This window comes from Rhinolophus sinicus, chromosome 18 (genome assembly GCF_057876585.1).
Source record: "Rhinolophus sinicus isolate RSI-liver-muscle chromosome 18, RSI-T2T, whole genome shotgun sequence".
NCBI classification, from domain to species: domain Eukaryota; kingdom Metazoa; phylum Chordata; class Mammalia; order Chiroptera; family Rhinolophidae; genus Rhinolophus; species Rhinolophus sinicus.
In genome coordinates, this window is record NC_142518.1 from 592,140 (window position 1) to 609,542 (window position 17,403).

General features: G+C 53.2%; 1 long non-coding RNA gene across 1 annotated transcript; it reads left to right on the forward strand.

The window, feature by feature from the left end:
* The first annotated feature begins 12,515 nt into the window (after window positions 1-12,515).
* LOC141569667 (uncharacterized) lies at window positions 12,516-16,665 on the forward strand. The gene is made up of 3 exons (XR_012493403.2): window positions 12,516-13,006; window positions 13,314-13,768; window positions 14,283-16,665. It is a non-coding gene; the product is annotated as an uncharacterized LOC141569667 (long non-coding RNA).
* The last annotated feature ends 738 nt before the right edge of the window (window positions 16,666-17,403 follow it).

A 17,403-nucleotide genomic window follows, 5' to 3' on the forward strand; every position in this document is an offset into this window, starting at 1 on the left:
GCCCGTCTCGAGGTTCTTCATCACACGGCAGAAAGCTGCTTCGTCTGTCAGAGAGAATTTCTCGTGCTCAGGCAGGTTTCTTAACCTGGAAACGATGGACATTTGCGTCCGGCTGGCTCTCTGACATGGGGCGTCCCGGGCCCTGTGGGGCTGAGCACCCCCCCACACACTAAGTCATGTCAACAAAAACTGTCTCCAGACTTGTGCAAACGTCCCCTTGCAGAGGGGGCGAGTCGTCCCTTTTTCTTCCCACCAGCCCTCCATCCTTCCCGCTCTCCTCGCAAGCGGGAACCTCTACCTGTTATCCCGAGGGGACCTCGCCCTGTACAGCCATTTGAGGCTGTTTATACACAAACGGGAGCCGTGCTGTGGGTACCACAGAGCGACACGGCCAGACCGGCTAAGCCGAGGTCTGCGACAATAACTAAGGCCCCTGTGGCCGCTTCTGTGACTTGTGGAAGGTAACTTGGTGAGACTAGTATTTCCTGGGCACAGAAACGTGTGTGGTTCCCGAAAATGGATTGTCCCAGCTCCTCGTGTCAATGAAATGAAAAAGAGCAGCTGTGGGAGGAAGCACGCGGAGAGGTGGGGAACACACAGCGTTCTCGACACGCAGGTCCTCGTAAACCATCGGGGAGCCCCCCCAACTTGTCATTGGTCCTCACCCTGAAATGCAGAGTGGAAGTCGCAGCTCCGAGAAGGGTGACAGGGCACAGAGGCCACGATGGCTGGATGCAGTGACCAGATGAACGGCCAAAGGTGCTGTCACACTGCGTGCCCTTCCCTGTACGTGGCAGCAACCTGGGGGGCTCAGGCAGGCAGGTGTTCCCTCCCCTCTGGACTCCACAATGAACACAAAGTCCCCGTGAACGGGGAAGGCTATTGTCATCTCTCACGGGCGTGACACATAACCATCCGTTTTACCTCCTCTTCTTGCTCATCTCCACTCAAAACCACAAATTAGTGGGGCTGTTTACATTTCACAATCCCAGGCATGTGTAATGAGTCAGCAAGCAAGAAGAAAAAAGAAAAGAAAAAAGAAAAAAGACGGAATTTGTAACATAGGGGCTCGAACCTCGCTAAAAATGTCACGGCTTCTCGTACGTGCTCCGCGTCTCAGTTTTTACTAATCCTGAATGTCAGTTGGGTTCTCTGTTGACGGGGAAGAAATCGCCCTAAACCTTCGGGGCATAAAATGAACAGCAGCCTTTTGTTATCTTGTTTGTGGAAGTCACTTGCTCCACTTGGTATCAGGTGGGGCTGATGGCAACTGGAGGCTTGATTGAGGCAGAATGTTCTAGATGGCCTGTTCACATACTGTCACTTCCACCACCTTTCATTGACCAAAGCCCAGACTCAAGAGGAGAGAAACTGGACCTCACTTCTCCTTGGGAGTTGCTGTCCAGAATCCACACCCGTATTGATTTCTCCGCAAGAGCAATCTCCTTTGAATGGCGTTCAGTGTTATTTCCGAAAGAGAGCAATGCTCGTGGTTCCTGGAGAGGAGATGCTTTCGTCGCCATGACAATACCTCTAGAGAGTCGCCAGCGTTGAGCCGCTTTAAATGTCAAGCTCCGTCTGTGTTGAACTGTGTCAGAGACAACGCTGTCAAGTGATTGCTTATCTTGAGTCTGGAAGGTTCCGTTTCTCAATCTGCTCGAGGAGCTGGGTGTCATCGTGAAGAGGCAGCTGGGGGGCAGCTGAGTGTCGTGAGCAGTGTGGCTGGTTATCAGACCCATCTCTGAGCAAAAGCCCGTCCTTGGGAGCCATTACATAACAGAAGGATTTCCCCGCCCAGCAGAGCGGAAAGTCCTTGAAGCTACAAATACAGTCCGGCAGCATTTTCACAGCCGGGGACACTGGGTGAGACCCTTTGCTATTCCACCGATTTGGGTGGAGATTTGAAGGTGGGCCAGGGTGCAGGCTGTGATCTGGAACCTTTTGGTTGCAGGAGAATTTGACTCAGAGGGTGAATGAGGGGACACAGGGGTCGTACGTGTCATGAGCCAGCAGAAGGGAGGTTTGTCCAATGTGCTCACGTAAGAGCTATGCCTGCTGCCTCTCTCTCTGGGGACCCACCAGGACAGACCCTGGCATGGGGCACAGACATGTTTACAATGCCGGCATCACAGAGCAAAGGAAATGGATGGATGGATGGATTCTAAATAGGTGGATGGATGGATGGATGGATGGATGGATGGATGGATGGATGGATGGATTCTAAATAGATGGATGGTTGAATGGATGATGGATGGTTGGATAGGTGGGTGCAATCATGGAAGAATAATTTATTCTTGGTTTTGGAAGATCCCTGACAGGCATTTTGTGCTGAATTTCCCCCCCTAAAGTAAGACGCTGAAGTCCTCACCCCAAGTCCTCTGACCGTGACCTTATTTGGTTAGTGTCTTTGCAGATGACCCTACAAAAATCAAGTCCTTTGAGTGGGCCCTGATGTAATGTGACTGAGTCATCACAAAAAGGGGAACTGGGGCACTCCAACACTCCAGCTGGTGGAAGGTCACGTGAAGACACACAGAGAGGGTGGCCATCGACACGCAAAGAGACAACTGAGGGTCCCAGGGCTAGGAGAGAGGGCACGGAAGACATTCACCCTCTCAGCCCTCAAAAGGAACCAGCCCAGCCAACACTTTGACTGGGGACTTCTGGCCTCCAGAACCGAGAGACAAAAAAATTCTATTTTTTAAGCCACCCAGTCTGTAGTGCGTTGTTATGGCCACCCCGGGAGACTCATGCAGGGGTCATCCTAAATCTTCCACAGGGCAACAAGCTTGTTGTGGACAGAACAGCCCATCTCATTTCCAAATGGCTGCCATGGACAGAAAAGCCCAGCCTGTCCTCTGTCTTCTTATGACCCTTTTTCAGATAACTGAGGATGGCAAACACAGCCCTGTTTTCCAAGTTATTCGCATGTCATTCTTTCATGAGCTCCAGACCCTTCAGCAGCCTGATCACTCTCTTGGCAATATGCCCTCAGATTCAAGGTGGCAGGCCACCCTCCATAGACTTCATTCACAAGGAGAACAGAAATACAAGAAAGGGAGCACAGGCTTCTACAGATTTCCGGACTAAAGAAGAGCATTGATGTTTACAGGCATGAACAGCTCCAAGTGGAGGAAGATGAAACTGTAGGAGAACAAGGAAACAAAAACACGAAAACAAAAAAAAACACCTTCTTTCTCTATCCTCTTAGGTTCTGTGCCTGGGGCCTGTAAATTAAATTGACAGCTCAATAGTAAGGGGAAAGCAGAGTTTACATGTGCAGCACACAGACACACTGAGGAAACTCAAGGCCATGATTAGAATATGAGGTTTATGTACTTAATTGGAGGTGAGGACAGGACACTCAGGGGAAAACAAAGGACTTTTTGGAAAGAGAAGTGGATTTTCTGAGAACAAGCAGGAGATAAGAAAGTCTGTGGTGATGTTTGTCTACACAGGAATGAGGGGTCTTTCCATCTGCATCAGGGCCATAAACACCCCTAGACAAAGAATTTAGGGAGGGTCTTACTGTCTTCCAAATTCTGGGAGCACATCGCCCTGAAGAGGAATTTATGGGGCCTTGTTTCCCAGAAGTCGCTGCTTTTGGTCAGAGAAGGGAAGCTCCCAGAAGCCTTTTGTTCTGCATTTGTTGAGGCCCAAATGTCCTCAGCTTAAAATAATTTTGATACCGAAGTGCCATATTTTGGCGAGGCATATGTTGGTCCCTGACCCAGCTCTAAGCCTGAAGGGTGAAATATTCGTATCTGAGGAGGAGTTCTGGGCATGGAAGGTTGACCAGGGAGGTGCAGGATCTTTTCTCTGGGATTCTGTGTCGATTTGGGATTCTGAGCCTTGTGTAGGATGGTGGGCAACCGTCTCAGTTTATGTGGGTCGAACGGTTTTCCTGGCATCTCCCAGCCCTGACCTCGGGGGGTCTTTGAGGGCACCCGTGGCCGGCGAGTTTCCGCTGCACCAAGTGCCGCCTGCGGAGCTGTGGAACAGAAGGGGAGACCAGCTCGTTCGCGTGCAGGCGTTGTCCAGACAGTGCTCTGTCTCTGTGGGGCCTTTTCTCTGCTTCCCAAAGGAATGGATGGTTTCCAGGGGGATAGAGGATGAACCAGACAGTCTGAGAGGACCTGGACCCCTGTGCTTTCTTGGCAAGGACCCCTCCCTTCTCAGGCACTGGAGACCTCCAAAAAAGGTAAGTTTGTCCATAAAACAGAGGGAGGGGGTGACCCTCGCGACAACGTGGACGAACCTTGAGGACATGACGGTCGGGGAGAGACGTCGGACGCCAAAGAACACATATGGCAGAATCTCACTTACATGAAATGTCCAGAATACGCACAATCCGTAGAGACGGAAAGCACACTCGTGGTTGCCAGGGGCTGGGGGCGGGGGCACCGGGGTGACTATTAATGGGGACGGGGTTTCCCTGGGGCGGGGAGAGGGATGAGACAGTTTGGGGCGCATCGCGAAGGCACGAGATGACATTGCATTGTACACTTGGAAATGGTGAACTTCTCGTCATGAGAATTTCACTTTAATTTTCTTTTTTTTAATGTTTCAGTTACAGTTGACCTTCAATACAGAACATATGACGAGCATAGTGGTTAGACATTTACGTAACTTACAAAGTGATTCCCCGGTAAGTCGAGTGCCCGCCGGGCAGCAACAGCGTTCAGACAATATCAGTAACTCTACCCAGGTCACGACCAGCAATACTGCCCGCTCCCCGGTGCCCGTCCCACCCCCCAGACCTCACCCCACCACCGGTGGCGGGCGCTCTCCTTGGGGGAGGGGAGCATCTTTGAAATTCATGGCTTTTGTCCAAAGCTGCCCACCAGCTGTGAAACTCCAGCAAACGTCACCGCACAGCATAGGGATTCCTGGGTAAGCGTTGTCCCTTCTCTCCCCGTCACATGGTCACATTCTCAGTGGCATTCTGCGCCCGTTGCTATGACCCGAGGAGGAACTGTGATGGATCCTGTGGAGACATTGTAGCCACAGCTCCGTGAGGTTCCTGCAGATAAGGAAGGGGGGTACAAACAATCTGCAGACGTGGCTTTAATAAAAATAAAAAATAAAAAAAATAAAAATAAAAAAATAAAAAGGAAAGAAAGAAATAAAAGAAAAAGTGTAGACTTTATTTTTACAGCAGATTTAGGTTTGAAGCCCAGGGACTTCCTATTGGGGGCCCCCCTCCCTCCCCGCAGGGTTTTCCCTAGTTTGAACATCTGGCTTCCGTGTGCTACACTTGTTGCGAGAGCTGAACCCCTAGTGATACATTGTTAATACATTGGTTACTATCCGTGTACTATTAACGTCACGTTGTTAATACAGCGATACATGCTTATTAAGTGTTTAATAATAGTTAACGGGAGAACTCAACCTGGGGTTGTACGTTCTATGGCTTTTGGACCCGTGTACGATCACATGTGTCCGCCATGACAGGGTCACACAGTGGTTTCATTGCCCTAAACGTCCTCTGTGTCCCCCTGTTCATCTCTCCTCCCCCTCCCCCAAACCCTGGGGACCAGAGATCTTTCACTGTCTCCCTGGTTTTGTTTCACAGAGTGTCCTAGAGTTGGACTCAGTGTGTGTGCTTCTCAGACTGGCTCCTTTCACTGAGTCACACGCATTTCAGGGCCTGCTGCATTTTCCATGGCTTGTAAGTAGTTTTCCTTGAGCGTGACAATGTGGCTGGAGGTACAGAAGTGGCCGTTTGGTAAGTCAGCTCCCATTGACTCATCCTCGGGATGTCTGATGCCTCAGGGACATATCCAAGCTGCTGTCATGTCCCCAGGCAGTAGGACATCGGGTCCTCAGCACGAAGGCACAAGGAGGGTGGCTGCACCCTGCACCAGCCACTCAGCCAGTGTCTGTGTCCCTCCTTTTCTGTCTCTGACGAGGACACTGTCATTGGGTTCAGGACCCCCATGATCCAGGACAATGTCACCTCAGATCCCTCACTCAGTCCCATCTGCACAGACCCCGTTTCCAGGCAAGATCCCATCCTGATTTTCTGGGTGGACCCGGCGTTAGCAGGACACTGTTCCACCCTGTAAAGCTACAGCGAGGAAATGCTGAAGCAGCCAGAGCCATCGAGCCAGAGGCAAAGAGAGAGCGATTGCAGGACTGGGCCCCAAAGGTGCCTGAGGAACAGGCGTGACGGATGGGGAGAGCCACCTGAGTGACCCTCCAAGCACACAGGTGACCTGTCCTGTGGTGGGAGGACATCAGGACAGAGACGCTTCAGAAGCTCAGCAAGGGGACGGACTCAGGAGATGAGAAGGGACCCCAGAGGCGGGAAGGGGCCGTGTGATTAAGGGGGCAGAGATCCCATTGTACGGGATGAAGAGGGTTCTGGAGATGATGGTGGTGATCGTTAGACCACAACGTGCGTGTGCTGAAGGCCACTGAACGGAGCCCCTTCCGATGAAGACGGACCCTGTATGTGCTACGCTTTGTCACCATTAAAAGGCACTAAAACCTCTCATGTGTGTTTTCTCCCCCTGCCATAGGAACAGGCTTTGCTTCCAGGCAGAAGACTGAACTTTGCAAGGAAGACTGTCCGCCATGGGAAAACCCTCTAGTGTTCTCAAAATCACTGAAATCACGTAGAGGTGACCTTCCCAGGATGCAAAGGAGTCCTGCTTTGGGGGGAGGAGGGTCCTGCCTGGCAGGGGCTTCCCACCAAGGTGGAGAAAAGAAAATACGGCTTAGCCACATTCAGCCACAGCTTCTTTCCACGCCCACGTGTCCTCTGTCCTACTTCCCTTTCTGCCGTCGGAGTGGCCAGGGGCCCTCTGGGATCTGCTGTGAGAGAGCCGGGCTGGGGGTGTGTGGGGTGGGGTGTTTGTGGGGGTGTCACGTTGTCCTGTGATGACTGCCACCCAGGCTTGGCGGTTGCTGGCCTTCTAGGAACATTCCCACATCCATGGCCTGAGTCACTGTCATGGGACATGAAAGCCAGGGGCCAGTGGGGACATCTTGACATGAACCTGTCTGTGGGCACATACTGTGTAGACGAGAAAGATGCAGCCAGAAGCTGGTCTGTGGCCCAAGGGGGCCATGGCCGGGAACACGTCCATCACGGTTCTGGACCTTCCCTGGTCACTGGCACTGTTGTGACATCTGTCCGCTTTTCAAAACGGGCCACACACGTGGGCTTTCTTTTCCCCAGTTCCCAGTAAATATGTGCTTCCGTAGTGAATCTGAGCAGTTGCCTGCCATAGAGGTGCCTGTCGTGTGGGGCGGCCTGCGGGGTCTCCGGTCCCACTCCCCGCACAAGAACGCAGGACATGGTGAGGCCAAAAAGGAACACCACGGAGCCATAGATAGGGGAGTCATACCGCTATATTCTCGCTGGTGGCTGGGTTAGAGACACAGGAAGCAGGAGCCACACTGTCCGCAACCCGCCGTCCGCTTCTCTGCCAACCAACCCCACTTGCTAACTGCAACCCGCCGTCCTAACTGCAATCTGTGCTTGCCAGCTCAGCCACCGTCTTCTTGTTAGCCCCCATTTTCTGCTAGTGTAGCCACGGCAGTTATATTAGTGGCCAATGGCTCACTGGTTACAGCTGACGGCCAACTAGTCACAGCTGATGGCCATCTGATCACAGTTGATGACCATTTACTACCTGAGTCAGCACCTTTCCACGTGAGGCCGAGAGCCTGGAAACTGCACTCCTGGCTCTGTCCCCAGTGCCCCTCACTGCAGACACATCAGGCCCTTCCAAATGTGGGTGTGCCCCCTGCACCCAACGGTTTTCTGCTTGAAAATGGGTGGAAAACCACATTTTGTCCTTTCCTATTGCTTTCATCGTCATGGGGCTTCCCTCAGCCTCAGACGCCAACCTGCCAACGACCGACCACCGACCCGTGGCTTTTCTCTCAAGTTCCCGGCAGCTGTGGAGACTTGTTCTCCGCCTGGGTTCACGCCCATTGTATTCGCAGGACAAATAGGGAGGGAAAAGAGGTGATAAGCTCCCGTGGTCTCTCTTCCCAACAGATCAAGGGACAGACTTGGAAATACATTTTCATGTTAATGTCTGTAAGGGATTGAAATTACAGCCCAAAACGCAGGACCTGTGCATGGGGGTCTGTCTCTTGACACTGAAATGCTTTACCTTGAAAACGGATATTTTGCCCAAGAAATGGCCCTCCGGGGAACGCCCACCACCTCCCTAACCCCAGGCTAACTTATTGAAACTGGCTTCGTAACCTTGGAAACCACACCGTGAGCTTCACCTCCCGGGTGGGGGAGGTGGCGGGCTTTCTGAAATCCAGCAGCCGTCCTGTGAACTGTTGCCCTGCTGTTTCGGAAACCTGGGAGGCCGCGTCCCCCACCCCCACCCGAGACACACACAGCCATGTCACCATGGTCTGGGCCCTGCCTGGCTGCCAGCCTCTGTCCTGCCGCTCCAGCCTCCTGGGCATGGAAGCAGCAGAACAGTGAGTCACTAAACGTCCTTTTAAAACAAACAAACAAACAAACAAACAAACACCCCGCCTATTTCTAACCAAGCTGAAGCACCTGGGAAGGTTGCAAACATTACCTGAGGGTAAAGTGATTCCCTGAGCCTTTAGCTTGGACACCTGTGGAGTTTCCGTAACTCTGAAGGGCTGTGCAATGATACCCTAAGACTGGGAACTCAACGGCTGAGTGAAAAGTTGACCTACGCCTTTGAGGATCGGGCCTGCACATAATGTAACAAGGCCTTGAGGTTAATCGTAAAATTCCTTTTGGCCTGACAAACGGAGCAGATCTGATAGACCAGGGTGGGTTACTTTGCTAATTCCTTCAGGATGGGCAAGCAGAACAAACCTGGGAGACGAATTTCTTTAGAAGGCGTCAGTTCCCTTCCCCAAACAGGCAAAGGAAGGTATAAAAGTAAGAGCTTTTGCCTCAGTCACGGGGCACCCCTCCCCATTCGGGACCCCCTCCTGCTCGGGAGCTGCAACCTCTTCTCCCGCCTCTAATAAACTATCCTCTTTTTTTGAAAAAAGAAAAAGAAAAAAAGATTGGGCCTGCACATAGAAAGAGAAGTGTAAAATTCAGGCAATTATTTTGATCATTCCTGCTTACGTAGTTTACCCCCCCAGGCACCCAAAATGCCCGGAACCCAGAGAGAAATATTGACAGTTCACTGGGCTACCGCTCACTTCCCCATTTCATTAAAATCTAACAACTCCGATTGGAAAATGAAATTCAGTTTTTGGGTGTTGCTCAGCTGTGTTCACCTGTGTCTGGCCGAGGGACACACACGTTTGCCGGTTCTGCCTGCCCTTAGTATTGTCTTTTTTGTGTGTGTGTGTGCGCAAACAAAGCAGTTTTTTTACATTCTCCACCAGTGTTTTGTCCCGAAACTCAGTGGAATTTCACAGACCTCAAAATCCTGCAGATTTGAAACAATCGCAGACAAAGATCTCGAAACAACCGCATACCTAAACCCTAATTTGCACCCCCTCCTACGGCCCAGAAACCTAATCTGCGAGTTGGTGTCAAAGAAACAAAAACTAAACGGTACTTTAACAAGAAGATGGGGCAGGAAATGGAAGAAAGAAGGGTCAGGAGGTGGGGGACACATGTGGGAAAATGTTGCTTCCAAGCAGCGCCACCCTCCCTCCGCCCGCCCTGCGTGGGAACCACAGGGTGAGACAGGGACGCCTGTTACAATGCAGGTTCCCTGTCCTGTGGGGCCTGCATTTCTAACCCGCCCCCAGGTAATGAAATGCTGAGCCAGGACCCCCGCAGAACATAAACTGTTCCTGAGATGGAGGGAAACGCGCTGAGGACAGAGGCCTTCTTCCAGGATATCCCTTGTCCTGGATGGTGGTCTCTCAATTCACAGCAGCATTTCATGGGAAACACAGCATGATTTTCCCACCCAGAGCGGCCATCAGCAGCTGTCTTTATCCCGGCGCCCGTGGGTGTGGGGGAGCCTTGGAGTACACCCTGCGACAGGGAGACGCCTGTTAGGCAGAGACCCCTGGGTCTGAGATGGACAGGGCATCTGAAGGACACTGTGACCAGCACTGAGTTGACTGATGCCACCACACAGCTTCACCGCCGCCGGCCCCTCCCCCACCAAGAGTTCCATCCTTCCCAGCCAGAAGTGGGCAGGGACTGTGGACCAGTGATGGAAGTTTGGGGTGATTCAGGGGTCGGTGGAGTGAGTGATGGAATTTTGGGGTGAGTGACGGTCCCAAGGATGACTGATAAAAATTTGGGGTGAATACAGGGGTTCCGGGGGTCACATTTTGGGTGAGTATGGGGGTCCCCTGGGGTGAGTGATGGAAATTAGGGGTGAGTGGAGGTCTCTGAGGTGAGGGATGGAGATGTGGGGTGATTCTGGGCATCACCAGAAATCCAGTAACTCAGGAGCAGCCCGTGAGTCGAACGCAGTGGGGCGCTTGGATCAACATTTTCTCTCCATAACATTGTAACTCTGCTTCTCCTGGGACAGCATTCAAGAGCAGCCAAAAGGGGGAAAGACAACAACCCTACATCAAAGCTGAGCGATCAGACATGGGCTGGGTACCCAGCCCTTCCTGGGCGTGGGAATGTGGCCGGGGGCCCAGTGACACCCTCGCTATGACACACAAGGTTGCCTGAGCAGTGTGACACCAAGGCACCCCCAAACACGCCCAGGGTCTCTCAGATCCCCAGCCACGGGGGTCTTGCCGCCCATCACTATGCATCTCAGAGCCGGGGCTGCTTTCTCCAAAGCGAGAAGAGCCCTGGGCACCTTCTGTACCCCTGACTTGTGTCTACGTGGTGAGATTTTTCTAGGAGCAAACACAGCAAGGCCAGCTGGGGCTGGAAGGGACTTTCCACAGCTGTAGCAACATGGAGATAGCCCAGGAGATAAGGATACTAATCTCTGGTTTGAAAAAAACAAAAAAAGGTCACTGAGCAGGTTCTGGAGCCACCAGAAAAAAAAGGCTTACTTGTGTCTCTGCAGCTGGCTGACACGCCCTCCCGCTCCAGCACTTTGCGGTTTCTAGGAAAAGCACGTTTGCCCTGCAATGCCTTCCTGGTCCAGCCTGACAGCTGGGACCTCACTGCAGCTCCCGCACAGAGAGAGAGACTCTCTGGGATCTCCATTCCCAAACTGCCTGGACCGCTCATTGCATCCGTGATGAGGAGGTGGGTCAGCTTGGTGGCAAGAAATGCGGGTTTGGAGGACAGGCTGGCACAGCCCTTGCTTGCCAAGGATGGGTCACAGAGTTCCCCGACGTTGCACGCTTAGAAGGCAGGGTGTGCAGGCCCAGCGGCTCTTCAGAGCCTGGCAGCCCTGCAAGACATTTTCAGAGGCAGCTAGTGACCCCTAGTGACCAAAACTTCTATTCTAGGCGAGAGAGGAAGTAGCTGCTCTCTGCATGGACGGACAGACCCTCCTAAGTCCCGCCCAGCAGGACCTGGGGGCGGGGCCCTCCTGTCACTCAAAACAGTCTCTGAAGGTGAAAGAAGCACCGGGACGCTTCCGTGGCGGGGCAGTGTCCTAGCTGCTCAGGCCGAGGTCCCCGTGTGGGGTGAATTGTGTCACCCCCCACTCACCCCCCAAAAAATCTTAAAATTTGAACCCCTAGTACGGTGAACGGGACCTTATCTGGAAACAGGGTCTTTGCAGACGGGACTGAGTGAGGCATCTGAGGTGAGGTCGTCCTGGATCAGGGGGCCCTGAACCCAATGACAGTGTCCTCATCAGAGACAGGAGAGGAGGGACACAGACACAGAGGAGACGCCACGTGGACACGGAGGCAGAGATGGGAGGGAGGCGGCCACCAGCCCAGGGACGCCTGGAGCCCCCAGGAGCTGGAAGGGGCAGGAGGGACCGTCCTCTGGGGGGGGGATGGAGTCCTGTGATTTTAAGGCCCTGGTCAGTGGTCATTTCTTCTGGCCGCCCCAGGACATTCACAGATTACGCCACTATGACCATATTTAGAAGGCGGCAGAAAAAAACCCAAAGGAATATGAAAGCCCCGGGAAACTGGTAAAATCCCTAAACCGAGAAATCGACTGGACCTCCGCCAACGCCCCTTGCCTGCGAACACACGGTCTGGCCAGCAGGTGGCAGTCGAGTCCCTAGGACGAAATCGTCTGATCTGGTTGGAAATTTGGCGCAAGATGCAACTATTAGGTAAATAAGAAAACGGGCAAAGACCTCCCGTTTTGAAGATGGAGAAGAGAACGTCGAAGGGATCAGGGAGGTTCCCTGGGGTCAGAGCTGTCCACCCTCCGACTGAGGGGCAACCCCGATGTCCTTGTGGGTTAAGGGAACCCACCAGCCTGGCACGCACGTCCGAGCCTGGATTTCTAGCTTCGTAAAAGGACACAGGTGAACTGCGTGAAGGGCGTCCCCTCCTGCCGTCCTGGTGACTTATCACATCTGCACGGACCCTATTTCCAGACAAGGTCCCATTCACAGTACTAGGGGTTCAAATTTCAACTTTTGTGTGTGTGTGTGTGGGGGTGGACACAGCTCAGCCCACACGGGGACCTCGGCCTGAGCAGCTAGGACACTGCCCGACCACGAAAGCGTCCCGGGGCTCTTCCACCTTCAGAGACAGTGTTTTGAGTGACAGGAGGGCCCCGCCCCCAGGTCCTGCTGGGCGGGACTTTGAACAGAGCAACTACTTCCTCTCTCGCCTAGAATAGAAGTTTTGGTCACTAGGGGTCAGTAGCTGCCTCTGAAAACCCTGTGCGGGGGGCTCTCCGCCCAGAAGAGACACTGAAAGCGTGAGTTGGGCAGAATGGGGGGGGAGGGGCAGGAAAGTGGGACCTGTCAGTCTTCAGAAGCAGGCAGAGGTGCACTGCGGGGAGGCGACCAGATGCAGAAGTCCTTGGCGTGGTGACACCTCAGAGCTGCACGCAGGCCAGCTGGTCGTCTTCTCAGCCGTCTGTTCCCCCAGGAGTGTTCCCTGCAGGTCTGGGGAACAGGAGGTCAGAGAGATGGGTTCAGGTCTCACCGGTCAGGATTTTCACCTCCAGCTGCAGGTAATGAGATTACCTTTTCCGTGGGGTATTGTGGACAGTGAGCTGTAGAATTTGGTTTTGTTTCCTGATGTCCGACAGGGGGGCTCGTGGGGGCCCATGCCTGGGTCGGGGACCTTATCCCACGTGATTCGAACGCGGCCTTCCCTGAAAGTCTCTTTCTTTGCTTGTTCGTTTGACTTTTGCTAGGACTTTTCGGTTCTTTCTCTACAGTGGGGTGGAAGGTGAGAAACAAGCATCTTGCCTTTTTCAGGCCAGATCTTATGTCCGCTGACTTGATACTTTCTGTCATTGGTTTTCACCATCAAAGGACAATCATGAAATACACGAGGGAGTCCCCAGGACAAAGAGAAGGGACAATATGCCACCGATAGCCGTGCTACCTGCTCATTCGTGACCTGGCTTGACAATCATGCGGGAAACCTCTCCCTCTCTCCCTGTGGAGCAAGAAGCCTCCCCAGAAAGTGAGACTTCACAGGAGAAGACGTAACGCCTTGCCACGTCCTCTCGCTGGAGAAACCAGCAGATGTCTTTCATCTACTTGACCCTGTAGATGATACATACAGAGGTGACGATGATTATACTGTTCCAGGCACTTTCATCCCAAGTGGACCACGAAGGACAGAGAAGATTCTGCCATCGGCCACCGCTCTGCAGGGAGCCAGGGCGTTTCACACCAGGGGGACGTACCCTGCGTCCCCCACACCTGTTCGTGTCTCACCCAGGATTATACTCCGTTGCCCCACCTGTGCGTCGGGCAGCCAGGTAGTTTGGTACTGAAGATTCACTGAGCCTGGAAGTGGAGGCCAAGGGCCCACGCTGTCCCCCTTTTGGTTTCAGTCTGTCCCCCTCCCCCCTTTCTAGAAGCACGGGACATCACCTCGAGCCATCCGCTGGGCTCCGTAGACATAAAGGCAGTTAAGAACCAGGAGCCCACAGGCTAGTTGGAAAAGCAATGGCGAGAGAAGAAATGGGGTATCTGTGTGATAAAGTGCACAAGTGGATAGCTGTCCCTGGGGCTCCTAAACCCTTTCTGTCCCTCCCGGTTCAGCAAAGAGCTTCTGAGGAGGAAAGAAGTTCCCCGGGCAGAGAGGTCCTAAAGAGCAGAGTCAGGTGAGACCCATCAGTGGAAACATTTAAGTAGGCGTGGGAGCTAAGGGGGCAGGACTTACGCCTGCCAGGGGCAGGTGAAGGGAAAGCCAGGTATTTAGCACAGCCTGAGAGCGTGGGGACCCAGGGAGGAAGAGGAATGTCTCACAGATGCCCCATGGTTCTTCAGGGCTGGCCTGCAGGAAACCACAGGAGTGAGGCCTCCAAATGGTGCCCAACAGCCCCGGGACCCTTCGGACAAGACCTTCAGACCAGACTCTCTGACAAGACTTCACGTGAGTCATTCTGGTATGGCCACCCGACGAGACCTTCCGACCAGACTTTCTGAGCAGACTTTCCGTGGGGACAGAGTCCCAGAGAGCAGTTTCCAGGCTCTCGGGCTCACCTGGAAAGGTGCTGGCTCGGGTAGTAGATGGTCATCAGGTGTAATCAGATAGCCATCCACTGTTACCAGTGAGCCATTAGCCACTGATACAACTGCCGTGGCTGCGCTAGGGGCTTGGTGGTTGGTTGGCAGAGAAGCAGACGGCGGATTGTGGGACAGCGGATTGCCGCTAGTGTGGTTAGCAAGTGGATTGTGGATTGCGAATCCTGTGAGTCCTACTTCCTGTGTCTCACCCGGCCAGCAGCGAGACTGGGGTGCAGGAAGACCCCCTGTTGGGGTACTGGCGGATGTTTGCTCCCTGTGCCTCCAACCCAGCTGCCAGTGAGACTATAGTGGTGTGACTCCCCTACCTATGGCTCCGTGGGTGTTCCTTTTTGGCCTCACCTTGTCCTGCGTTCTTATGTGGGGACCAGAGACCCTGCATGACACTTTCCAACAAATCCTGCCTGGAAGATCTTCCATTAAGACCTTTTAACAAATCCTTCCAAACAAGACCTTCCAACCAGACTTTCTGAGCAGACTTTCCAACAAGTCCCCACCCTCATGACTTCATCTCACCCCAACCCCCTCCCAAAGGCCCCACCTTTTAACACAGTCCCCTAGAGGATCAGGGCTTCTACACATGAATATTTATTGGGGGGGAGGGGAGGGAGAGGCAGAACCATTCAGTGTCTCACACTAATTCTCCACGTTGGAAATCATGACCCAAAGTGGGGCAACTTCTTCTGTAGGAAACGGGCCAATTCAGCATCACTCTCTCCTACTTTATACCTTTCTGGAGACCGACAGGCTGTGTGTCCCTCCAGCTGCCCCAGACGGCACCCACGGGGACACAACACAGATCCATCAGGCACCTGAGTTATCACAAGTCCAGCCCGGCCTTGTCCCCACAAACGTGCCCCTTAACCTGGTCCCTCTTGGCACTGAGGGGATGGGGTGGCCACACGCCTCCCCAGGAAGTGCCAGCCAGACTCGCGGGCAGGAAGTTGAGAAATGCTGCCCACACACATGCTTTGGAAATGCTGTCTCTTGACAGCTCTTTCTAATTCTGGGAAAAGGGATGGCCCAGTCGCCAGGGCTGCAGTCTCCCCCCGAAAGCTGGCTGACGTCCTGCTTCTGCTCGGCCGCCCCCCTCCACCTCCACCTTCAGGGGAAGAGTAACAAGCATGTCTCTCATTTCTCCTGCTGAGGAGACTCCGGGGAGGGAGAAAGGGTGTGACGTCGGGGCACTGAGTGGCCATTGGCACAAAGGGCAAACACGTATCGTCACCAGGCAGCACCCAGGGCAAGGGCTTCTCCTTAGAACCACAGACGTCTGGGGCGGGCCATTCTCAGCAGGGGTGTCCTGGGCCCTGCAGGACACTGAGCTGTGTCCCTGGTTTCCACCCGGCAGATGCCAGGAGCACCCCCTCCCCAGTGTGACAACCAGAGATGTCCCCCTGGGGGCAGGACCTCCCCAGCTGAGATCCTCTGGCCCGGGGAGCACAGGGTGGGGGCCAAAAGGGCTCCTGTGTGAAGGTTTCCCATTGAAGCACAGGAAGCAGATTTTCATCCCGCAGGGAGGTGAGCTGAAAGTGGGAAAGGAGACAACATGCCTCCTCATGGGTGCTGTGCTCATGGCCTCATGTGCGGCTCCGTGTGTAACTGAGGGGCATTGCACACTTGCAGACAAGGAGGCCACTTAGAACTCTGCCCCCGAGAGGCTGCCCGCCGTGCACACACTCGGGAGCAGCTCCCGGTGCTGTCCTGGGGGACGTGGCCTTGGGGTGGAGCTGGCTGCCGGCCCAGGCATGGCCCCCATGTCCCTATGGAGCCATCCGTGTCAGGGGACCTGCTGCAGCGAGGACAGGCCAGGGCAACATGGACACAGCACAGACGCCGAGCTCCTCAATCTTTCTGTGAATGGAATTGCTTTCCAGTTTGCTGCTCCCAACTCGCACAGGAATAGCCAGCTTTGGAAAAGATTTCTAGCCTCAGGGTGCGTGACATTCCATAAATGTCCTGCCGACTTTTCTCTATGTTGGTGATGAATGGACACCCGTCCCCTCACTCAGGACGTCCTGGAAAAAAAAAGAAAAAAGAAACAAAATGAAATGTTCATCCTGTTTTTCCTCCGAATCTGACACACATAGAAAGACATAAATATTTTCTCATCAGGAAAAAAAAAAAAAAAAGACGATGATGTTTCATTTTTTCAAATTGACGTTTAAAATATTTTTGAAATCAAAATGATATGGAGTAACGTGTGCTTGGATTTCACACAGGTTAATCAGATGCCCTTTGCCGTCCATCCATCCATTAATCAATCCATTATCCATTATCACCATCCCTTCGTCACCATGGGTGCATTTTTTTTTAATCTGCTTTATAGATTTTTTTTTAAATCTGATTTTTTTTTTTAAGTCTGCTTTGGAGACTGTCTTTATGTTTCTTCTCAAAGGAAGGAGATCATTTAGGAGGTCTGGATCTTTCTCCTAAGCATTTTCCTCACGCACTTTATCCCACAGATGGAAGGGGAGACCAGTCAGTGGAGTTGACAGTCTGGAAACGAGGCACAGCCTAACGGGGACGCAAATCGTCTCCAGATCCCTGCTTGCACTTCCAGGCACTAACGAGTGACAAATGGGCACTGGCTTCCCTGTCATCCAGCGGTTCCAGCCATGGTGACGTGCCAGCAGGCCCTGGGGGACCTCCAACCTGTGACAGCCACCTAGCTGGGGTGACAGAGGCGGGCAGGGCCAGAGCTGTACGGAACGGTTTCACTTTGCCTTCATCGTGAGTTCTTGGAACACTGGGGTGTATTGTGGGACACTTTCACATTTTATCAGAAAGTACAACAAAGGTTAAGGCTTGTCACGTCAGTAAAAATTCCAACTTCTAGAAAGAGAAAGCAGAAACGTGACGG